The sequence below is a fragment of the Solanum tuberosum genome, unplaced genomic scaffold (genome assembly GCF_000226075.1).
Source record: "Solanum tuberosum cultivar DM 1-3 516 R44 unplaced genomic scaffold, SolTub_3.0 scf00023, whole genome shotgun sequence".
Lineage (NCBI taxonomy): Eukaryota > Viridiplantae > Streptophyta > Magnoliopsida > Solanales > Solanaceae > Solanum > Solanum tuberosum.
Genome location: NW_006238949.1, coordinates 1,673,511 through 1,684,936, shown reverse-complemented (window position 1 = coordinate 1,684,936; position 11,426 = coordinate 1,673,511). Strand labels below are relative to the sequence as shown.

At 37.7% G+C, this 11,426-nt stretch overlaps 2 long non-coding RNA genes across 2 annotated transcripts; both read left to right on the top strand.

Annotated features, from left to right (window-relative positions):
* On the top strand, window positions 1–423 carry LOC102589495 (uncharacterized). Its single transcript, XR_366837.2, has 2 exons — window positions 1–31; window positions 143–423. It is a non-coding gene; the product is annotated as an uncharacterized lncRNA (long non-coding RNA).
* A 430-nt stretch (window positions 424–853) lies between these two features.
* Window positions 854–1,380, top strand: LOC107059519 (uncharacterized). The gene is made up of 2 exons (XR_001472707.1): window positions 854–894; window positions 973–1,380. It is a non-coding gene; the product is annotated as an uncharacterized lncRNA (long non-coding RNA).
* The last annotated feature ends 10,046 nt before the right edge of the window (window positions 1,381–11,426 follow it).

Genomic DNA, 11,426 nt, shown 5'->3' with positions numbered 1-11,426 from the left:
CTATTAGACCTTGGATGTCTGTAGTTTACAGGTATGCTATTACAACTAATCGTTTTGCTCTGAAAATAACCATATTTTATAATTTCTATGGCTTTTTTAAACAACTTCTTGATTTGTATGTCTATTTTGAATTCTGATTTAGGTGGCTCTATGATTTCAATTCTCGTGAGTACTTTTACGATGGTTCATCATATGGCACCCAACATACCCTTCAAAACTTCTGAGGATATCTTCAATGAAATTAGACTACATTTTCAATTATCCTTTTCTTTGACATTTTGATGACAAACACCATATAGTTTAACCATCTGATTATGAAATGAAAGTATTCCATCGAGGTGCATTTCTGGTCATGGTCATGTATTATGTTAAAGTCCTTTAACCTAGAAGATGAAAATAGATGAATGTTTTCCTTTATCTCGATTAATGCCTCAACTTTCTGGACAACACCATCAATATAAACCTAAAAAGATATCACCCTTGGTTCTCTCTTGATTTAGCAGAGATAGTTCATCTGTTAAGTTTGTTTTGGTAAATAACAATAAACCTTGCCCAAATATTCATCTCACTTATAGCTCACTCAAATGTTGCATCAAGAATTTTGATTGTATTTGTATCATATTTAAGTGCTTTACAGGTTCACTATATAAACCAAGTTCGAGCTCTCTTTCTCCTATATAAAATAAACGCAATGAATCATATTGTTGCAATGTGTTTTGTTGTGTATTTTATACTAAGCTCCATCCAACTGCTATGAAGTCTTCCAAAGTAAGCAGAGTTATTGTCATTCCCTTATCTTGCTTTCTTATATATAGTAACATACAACAGGAGGCCTTTTTCTGATTTTTCACGTTTTTAGTGTTGTTCATCTTCATTTTTGCCCTTAAAAGCAAGGTATAAAGGTTGAAATGAATTTCAAAATGATAAGTCTGCAGTTCCCTACATAGTTGGGATGGGGCACAGGAAAAAAAGGTATAAAGGTTGAAATGAATTTCAAAATGATAAGTCTGCAGTTCCCTACATAGTGGGATGGGGCACAGGAAAAAGAAATGTATATGAGGCAGAAACTTTTGTCAAAATTGATGATGTTAGACTTTTGTAATTTTAAAATCAGATGCACATCTGAATAAACTATGGTCTTGATGTTATGGGGATGCCAAATGATGTCATTAATGTAACTTATTTTTAAGTTCTACTTTTTGAGAATGCTGGTGAGACATTCCAAGCAAAAGTCATGTATCTGCAAGAAATTGATACTGAAACTTAGAGGTTGAGCATTGTGAAGTGGATAAATTTCATGTAATGAGGAATTCTGAGAAATCATTTTCTTTTGTAATCAAGATTTTAACCTGATAATGTTGGTAGCATATATTTGTACTACACTTTATTGTGCTCTCTTTGTGGTTGATCTGAATCATACTACATCCGGTAGAAAATGGTTAAACAACAAGTGGTAACACTGAGTCTGCATACAAGTCATTCTTCACATTAGATCAATTGCCAAATTATAAAAATGTAACCTCACAAGGTACTAAAAAGAGATAACAAAACCTTATAAAGAAGCGTATAAGAGCATTAGTATACAAGCTTTATTGTTCTTTTTTTTTAGAATGAAAAGAAAACAGAGATTGAAAGAGCAAAAAAGGGATTTTTAATGTATCGGCCGGAAAAGGGAATGATGGGACCAAAGTTGGCAATAGCAGTTTTGAGTCTCACTATTAAATGTCCTTTTACTAAACAAACAAAAACAATGCAATCATAGAAAACTCTTCATTAATATATTACCCATGTCAACATTTCTATTTGTTGCTCTGCTCTGTTCTTATGTGGGTTTTTTTTCTTCTTGTGAGGATATTGATTTATTGGATGGAGGAGACGCAATAAAAATATCAACTACTGATTTTGCCAAATAAAATTTGTGACTTAATTTATTGTGATTGATTTGGAAAATTACATTGATGATTTGCTTGGCTTTGTATGAATGCATAGTAATACATACAATAACCATTCACAATATATTTTTACCAAGCTTGACAATGTTTCCTACCAACATTATTTAAAATGAATGATAGTGTATCTCAGTAGTTTCCTCAATAAATGAGGAAGCTATGCTTTATAAATTATGATTATTCAGAAATATTTATTGCTATTTCAGATATCAGTCATATTTTTAAGATAGATTTAAACAAATAGAATTATATCATAATTTAAAATGTTGGGCCCGTGCTTAGCACGGGCAAGAACCATCTAGTATAAAATATATATTTCATACCCACCAGAAAATTTGATGTCTCTTTATTTTCAAATGGAACAAAAACACATATTTATAACATGCAATGAGATGGAGTATTAGAAAAGTACATTCTCGATTCCATGTTGTGAAGAGGAATCTAGGGCAAAATTATTCTACAAAGCAAGATGTTTCCAACAATTCAGAGTATAAATAGGAAAACTGTGAACTTACCCCAAGAGGATATGAAATCTCCATTGAATCCATTTGATACCAAACTCAGCTTCTCTACTGGGCCGAATTTTGTCAATATCTGGACAACAACATTCAATTATAAAATTTAAAAATCTCTAAAATGAATTTAATCCATTTATCAAGGCTAGTAGAAGATACAATCCCAATTAAAATGAAATAAATTCAGAGAGTTCAAGATGGAGAAGCCCAAAAATCATACAAAAATTTACAAGTACAAAACCCTAAAATCGAAAGCATAAGGAATAAAGAGATTAAAAAAAAATCAATAGAAGAGAATAAGAGAAAGAGAATCCCACAAACCTTTGAAATCTAAAGCATCAAAGCACTGAGACTCAGTTTTTCTCTTTGAGGGGTGTTGGTGAGGCCTTGAGGGTACACGTGGTTTGATGAAAAAAGTAGTGCAATTACACGTGTTGAATGGAAAAGACCAAAGAAATAGATGCAATTTTAATCCAACACAGCTTTACAGTACACTATATGTTGCCTTGCTTAATTGGCTTATAAACAAGGTTAATACCAAAAATTAAGAAAAAATGCTTTCTAACGCATCAAGAGTGGGATGACCAAGCCTTCCAAATCTCACGCGACCCCACCGACCCAAAGACCACCACAACCGCCAGAATCACCAGATACAAACAACCACCAGATGGAGGACGGATACAAAACTCAATCCTTCAAAGATACATTACTTGATAGAAAATAGTGCTCTGAATCAATCCTACGACATGTTCAAAGAACATGACGCTACGATGGAAGAAAACCAATGTGTGCAGGGAGCAATCTCACTGACTTTGGAAGATAAAATCAGGCTATATCAACCTAGGTGCCTCTCCGTGATAGTAAAATCTTTTGGTAAACGCCTATCCCATGGCTATCTGAAAAATAAACTAGCAGACCTATGGAAGCTGGCTGAACCGCTGATTCTAATAGATCTCAGAAACGACTATCACATAGCAAAATTTTCACAAGTCCAAATCATGAGTAAAGTCCTCCACGAAGGGCCATGGTTCGTAGCGAGACAGTTCCTATCAGTGAGAAGATGGGAACCGAACTTCCCCCATAACAATCAACCATAACCCACACTGCGATTTGGGCAAGGCTACTGCAACTCCCAACAAAATTCTATGACAAAACAATCCTAGAAAAAGTCGGACAACGACTGGGAGCCTTGCAAAAAATTGATACTTGCACTTCGGCAACCCTTAGAGGATGCTATGCTAGGATATGCGTCCAAGTACCATTGGAGGAGCTAGTCAAAACGGAGGTAACAATTGGAAGCCAAAAACAGATGGAAGTCTATGAGGGCGAATGGGTCATGTGCGTAAAATGTGGAAGGATAGGTCATACACTCAGGAACTGTACCACACTCACCCCAATCAATCCTATCGATACAAATGAAATGACAACCACAGCTGTAAGAAGCGAAGCAGAGCGACAAGCTAGCGAATGGGAAATTGTCTCCTTTCCAAAAAGAAAGAAGAAGACTGAATCCCAAATCCCTCGTAGAGCGGGGGAAAGCAAACCCAACGTAAGACAAAGGCCATACCAGGTAAAAGAACATGATCCCCACCCAGGTACATCCTCCGCCACTGGCACCTCGGCTACCCCCTTAGGAGGCGACCATATAATTAATCAGAAAAAAACAAAAATTTCATAATCATTAATTACATTAATAAATCAACCCCCTCCTTTACTCCCCACCTAACTGTTCCTTAAATTCCACTAATCCCCTTCCCACTTCTCCAAGGAATGAAACTGAAAAGAATCAAAGTAAGTCAAAAATTCCTTTTGTTACTGCCAGCCAAGCTAATTTAATTACCAATGGGACCCAAATAATTAAGACCCCAGCAGTTTCTCCGGAGATCGCAAGGGGCATCGTTCCAGCTTCCCACGAAAATCATCATCATATCGGTGATTTGACACTGGGTGTCGCATAAAAAACTCCTCTGCTACCAGTCCAGCCATGGATAAAGAGAGTGAGCGAAGGAACATTTCCTAGAACATACTTTAAAAAAACTCAGAGCTATGAATCCCAATTCCCCCACCACCGAACCACTGATAGCTAAGATAATCAAGGATGGAGTGGACCAGGCTATAGCCAGTTTGGGGAACCAAATTTGGATGCAATCACTGAGAGAGACACAACGATGGGGGAACATCAATACGATGTCAATGGAGGAGCTCAATGTCATAATGGGGCACACTTTTCAGTTGCTACCTTACTTTCCTTCCCACCCATACCTGACCAGCTCTTAGAGCCCCACGTTTAGACATCCTGAATGCAATCTACTTGCAACCACCACCGGTTGTGACCCAAGACCAAAACGAAGGGGGACACTCAATCCTAGAAATGCTTAAAAGAAACAACTAGGAACTGGAAGATATTGTGATCATGCTTGGAGAACAAAACACAAAAACATGCATCTTGGAGAAACCATTCTTCAAGGAGTTCGAGGACCCCAACAACAGTGTGATAATTGCACTATGCCCACAGACAATGAAATAATGCACACCGAGCATGAGGAACGAGATCGCAACATCGCCGATAGCAGTGGAGCTGAGCCCAATGGGAGCACAACCTCAGGGGAGCAAGCAGAAGAAGGGGAAAGGCATGTAGGAGCAGGAAACACCACTATCACTGATGATGAACTTCATCATTTTGAATGCAAGGGGAGCCAATAGTGCAACCTTCAAGCGCCAATGTTACACAATGGTCAAAGCACATAAGCCAGCAATGCTTGTGCTTCTTGAAACTAAGATGACTGAGCACAAAAGCCTCACTAAGGAACTAAGGTTCGATGCTGAAATCCAATCACCAACAAATGGCCTTACGGGGGGGATAGTGGTGATATGGAAGGAGGACGCTCTGAAGCTGGAGAACCTCATAGTAACGGCTCAAGGTATCCACATCACGGTCAAGGTACTCCCCAACTCCTACTCTTGGAATTTCTCTACTATTTATGATAGTCCTGATTTTAATACTAGGACCCTCCTCTAGGAAGAGCTTTGTAACCTCTCTGCTAGCATTGATAGAGAATGGCTCATTGGGGGTGACTTCAACGAAGTCCTCAAAGCTATTGAGAAATTAGGAGGCTATTGTATTAAAAATAGTAGAAGCAATCTCTTCTGGGATTGCCTCAATAAGTGTGAAATGGTTGATTTAGGCTTTAAGGGATGCAAATACACTTGGACCAATAAAATATATAGGAATATGAGCAATCTTATCCTAGAAAGACTTGATAGGTGCGTAGCTAACTACCATTGGGTAAAACGATACCCCAATTCCCTTGTTACCCACCTTCCTAGAACAAAGTCAGACCATTGTCCCATGATGCTTGAGCTGGACAACACCCACACCTATAAAGGCCTAAAACCTTTCTGAATGGAACCCATGTGGTGTACTCATCCTTCTTTCCAAAGCCTTGTCCACTAATGTTTCACTGAACAGGAAAGTCTAGGGAATGCTATCAAAAGCTTCCAAAAAGAAGCAACCAACTTGAACAAAACTATCTTTGGAAACATCTTCTCAAAAATGAGAAGAATCCTTGCTAGACTCGATAGGATCCATAAATCCAACACCTACCATCTTAACCATTACCTCTATGACCTAGAATAATCCTCTCTCCTTAAAAAATATGATGAACTCTTACTTTCTGAAAAGGAATTTTTGAAAACAAAGTCTAGAATAAGCTGGCTAAGTGAAGGAGATGCTAATACAAACTTCTTCCACAATAGCACCATCCAAAAGAGAAGGAAGAACCGCATCCTCTCAATCAAGGATGACTATGGAAACCTAATTGAGGACCACGACCTCATTAGGAGCCATATCACCCTTTTCTTCCAAAAGCTCTACACTACAGAGCAACAATTCTCCTAGAGGGACACCTCCCAAAATAGTGGGCCTCACCCTTGCCTCACTCCTGAACTTAGTGCTGCACTAGATATCCCCCTTAGGGAAAGTGAGGTCCTCACACCTTTCCAATCCTTCAAGCCCACCAAGGCTCCAGGCCCTGATGGCATCCACCACATGCTCTACCAAAGGTATTGGGCTAGTGTGAAGACCAAAATCATTACCTTCTGCATAGATGATTTCCACAAATCCTCCATGATCCCTGAATTCAATTCCACTCTCTTGTGTTTCCTCCCTAAGTTCCCAAACCCCCCGAACATGAGAAGTTACAAGCCAATCGGACTCTGTAACACTAACTACAAGATTGTCACTAAAATCATTGTAAATAGACTCAAAACCATACTGCCATCCATCATTGGCCCTAGCCAGGCCAACTTTCTTTCAAATAGAAGAGCCTCTGATAATGCCATCATCATCCAGGAGTACATCACCCATTTTGGGAAGATGAAGGGACAAAGAGCAAACATGATCGTGAAGATTGACCTTGAAAAAGCTTTTGACAAGCTAGAATGATCCTACATCAGAGACACCCTCCACTATCTCAGCATCCCTCCCAGGTTGACCAGCCTCATAATGTCATGCATAACTACCCCTTCCATAGCCATCATAATAAATGGAAGGAAATCTGACTACTTCCACCCTTCAGAAGGGATAAGGCAAGGGTACCCAATATCCCCTTACATCTTCATCATGTGCATGGAAAGACTCTCAACAGAGATTGAACAAGCAGTGAGGAGCTCTTAAGATCTCAAAGAGAGGGCCTGAGATCTCTCACCTCTTCTTTGCCAATGACTTATGCCTTTTCTCCAAAACAGACCAGAAAAACTCTAACACGATTAAGAGCATTCTCTAAACTTTTTGTGACAATTCTGGGAAGACAGTCAGTCACCAAAAATCCAGAATTCTTTTCTCCAAAAACTGCTCTAACCATAACTGCCAAACTTGCTCCTATACCCTTGGCATGGGCACCTCTGAGGAATTCGGAAAATACTTAGGCCTCCCCATCTTCAACAAAAGACCTACAAATGCTGACTTCTAATTCATTATTGACAAAATGAATAGAAGATTAGCAGGATGGAAAACCAAGTTCCTAAACCTCACTAGAAGGACAGATCTGGCAAAAGCAACTCTCAATAGCATCCCCTCCCATGTAATGCAGTACATCAAACTACCAGCTAAGATAACCAACATAATTGACAAGGTACAGAAAAACTTTGTCTGGGGCTCTATAGCTGAGAAAAGAAAGATACATCTCCTCAACTGGGATAGTATCACGAATGCCAAAAACATGGGTGGGCTGGGTATGCAAAAGAGTGAGATAAGAAACAGGGCTGCTCTCTCAAGCCTTACATGGAGGGCCCTCCAGAACCCAACCAAACTCTGGAGCAACGTCTTGCAGAGAAAGTACAAAAACCCAACCATAGAGCACAACTCAAGAATGATAGTCTCCAGAACATGGAAGAATATCCAAAGAGGATGGTTAGATGTGCTTGATGCAACCGAATGGAGAGTCCATAAAGGGAAATAGGTAAATTTCATCACTGATAAATGGATCCCTCACTTTGAATCCATAGGGAAAATCATCCATGGCCCTTTCTTAGAAGCAGAAATCAACCTCAAAGTCATGGATGTCTACCAAAATGGAAATTGGAACCTGGAAAGCCTTTCCTTCACTATTCCGGAAGAAATTAAGGTGATCATTAGAGGTCACAACCCCACTGGTGAAACAACAAAAGAAGATACCATAGTCTGGAGGTTAAGTCCTAGTGGAATGTTCTCAATCAATACTGCCTATAGACACATAAAAGTAGCCAATGACACCAAAATCTTAATACCAAATGAGAGGTTCAGCTGGATTTGGACTGCAAAAGCCCATAACAAAATGAAGACTTTGCTCTGGATGATGTATCACAAGAGGTTGCCCACCAACCATGCCCTGAAGCAGAGAGGTCTTAATATCTAACCCAAATGCACTTACTGTAGCAATGACATCAAAGACATAAACCATATCTTCTTCCATTGCCCTAACTCCACCCCTTTTTGGAATGAGATAGTCTCCAAGAGCTGCACGCCTAGCCACACCTCTCTCAACCCCCCTTCCCGAAATGACACTGAGTTGATTAACCATTGGCACAACCTCAAGAATAGAAAATTTAATAACATCTAGATTGGGGAACCCTAATCCCTTTCTAGAACATTTCGCTAAAGAGGAACCATAACACCTTCAATAACAAAAATGAAAGGGTTAACGGTGGTGACACGATCTCCCAAGCCACAGAATTCCAATGAGTCATCCTTACAAGAAAAAAAGAGACTCCAAATAAACCATCCAAGTCAGTTGGAAATCCCCTAATCTCAACACCTTCAAACTAAACGTAGATGGATCAGTCAAGAACCACCCAAGCCCAGACGGATTGGGAGGTGTGATCAGAAATCACCTAGGGCTATGGGAAATGGGTTTTGTAAAATACACCCCCTTTACAAACCTCATCAGAGCTGAACTTCAAGCACTGCAACGAGGTCTATCCGTTGCTACAAGCTACAACCTTAGTCCGCTAGAAATTAATTCTGATTCCTCTGAAGTTATCAATATGCTAAGAAATGGTAACTTGCTCTATGATGATATGATTACTGAGTGCGTGTCACTAATAGCGACGTTGGTCATCACAAAGTTGGAGCACGTCTTCTGGGAGTAGAACAAAGTTGCAGATAAACTTGCGAAGAAATGAGCAAAGACTGAAGATGCAGGCTAACCAATCCTTTTTGAATCTGCGTCAACGTGGGTGGGAAATGAACTAGAGGCAGATGTTACAGGGACAACCTACAATAGGTTTACAAATGCCCTTTTTTGCAATATCCAGGGTCGAGATGTGACCCAAACTATTAACAATGAAGCACCCGTTAACATGGGGCAGACTTAATTATGTTACTATTTTGTTATCACTATTATAATATAATATAAGTAACCTTTTTGATCGAAAAAAGGTTAATATCCTTGAGTCTCATGTGAAAAAATAGAAAATTATGTTTGGAAGATTTTGTTAAGTGAGTGGTGTTCGCAAAAAAATAATTAATAATAATTTACAAGATGGGGTCTAAAGAAAAAAAAAGAGAGAAAAAATTTACAAACATCATCTTGAGGAGCAACTCTGTTAACTTATCACAAGAAGGTAAAATTGAAAAAAAAAAAAACAAAAAAGTAATAAATTATTGTAAAGCTGTGTTGGGTGGGGAAATAGACTCAATGTCTGTAGAGTATAAATAAATGTGAAATAATTGACTTTATGACTCTACCAAATTCCTTATCCTACATTGTAACCAATGCAAGTCCTACATGTACATTAGTGGAGAGCAACTAGATTGCTAAGCTTATGGTATTCCCTAAAGGTATGAGGTACTTCTTTGTGAACGTGAGATTTTTAAATCAACTTGTTTGAGATGCATTGTCAATTCTATCTACTGAGAATGTTTGCATCTTCTTTCTTGTGAGTTTGTTCAAAGATTGAGACATGCTTTAACTTCGGGTGTCAATGAGTTGCCATATGATGAGGAGTGTGATGGTGCACCTATGAACATGGTCTGACTTGATTCGTGTTCTTAGTACTTATGTGTCAAGTTCTAGGGATGTTTATGTTTTAATTTTTATTTACTCGGGACGAGCAAAAGCTCATGTATGGGGTATTTGATGAGAGTAAAAGTCTTGAGTTTATTGAGTCTTTTTAAAATAATCCTGATTTATTCTGGTCTTATATTGTGCAAGCATTACTAATTTCTTTGCTAAATGTGTTAGGTAAAGTTAGGCCCGAAATTAGAGCTAATCGAATCAAAAGATGGAGAAAATTATAATTTATTGGAATGAAAAGGCCCACACAATTGCGTATGATCATGTTTCAATCGTATAGGCAAGAAAGAATGGGAGTTGACAGTCGGCAGCCCTGTGTGGTTAGCTGTGCGAAGTAATTCAAGCTGCGTGGCCGCATGAAAACTCGATGAAATAAATCTAAAGTAAGGGGAGTTTTGAGATTATAAAGAGGAATACCCCATCATTTAAAAGGAGAACAAGTCCTAAAGTTTAGGCAGGGTTGGCTCTATGCAATAAAAAAGAGATGTATGCCTTAGGCCCCCAATTTTGGGGGGCCTCAATTTTTTTCCAAAAATAAATTATATGTTAATATTTTTATAGAAAAAAATAATTATTTGTAATAAAAATATATATTTTTAAAATATGTATTATTTTATTCTCGTTAACCGATAATAATTTGTCAATTTATTACTTGTAGAATTATGTTAACAATTCATATAATGATTATCTTAGTAAAAAGATACTTTTCACCATTAAATTAATAAAATCTTACATAAATTTATAATTGGAAGAATTTTTCTTCAAAAAAATTATTGATAAAAATATATATTAAGTAATGATTTGCATCTAAAAAGTGTAAGAAGAATAAATTTTAACTAAAAATACACATGAAATTTATTTAAATATTAAGGGCCTCTAATTAAAATTTCACTTTAGGCGTCCATTTATGTTGAGCTGCCCTTGAGTTTAGGGCATCTTGGAAAGACCGAAAGATCACAAGGACCAAGAAGAAGAACGACAAATGATGCAACACTCTAATCGAAAACAGAAGTTGGGATTAAGAGTTGTTTGTACCATCTTCTAGTTTTTTCTATATTTTTGTGAACTTTTTTATTTCTATGGATTAAATTCTTAATAGGGAAAAGACAATATGATGTAAGGTTGCTACGGTTGGATTATGATTTTGTTCAAATGCATAGAACTTTGAATTGCTATGCAGTTTGGTATTGAAAAGCTAGTTACTATTTTGCATTTAATCGAAAGAAAAAGTGTCTTGATTATTATATTTTCATCTTTTATTCAATTCTTGATTGATAGTTTCATGAAATAATCGAAAGAGCTTGAGAATTGTTGTTAAGGATTAGAGTTAGAAAGTATTCGAAAGAAGCTTTCCTAGAACTAACCCTTCTAGTACATCTGTACACATGTTTACCTGGTTTACATTATTA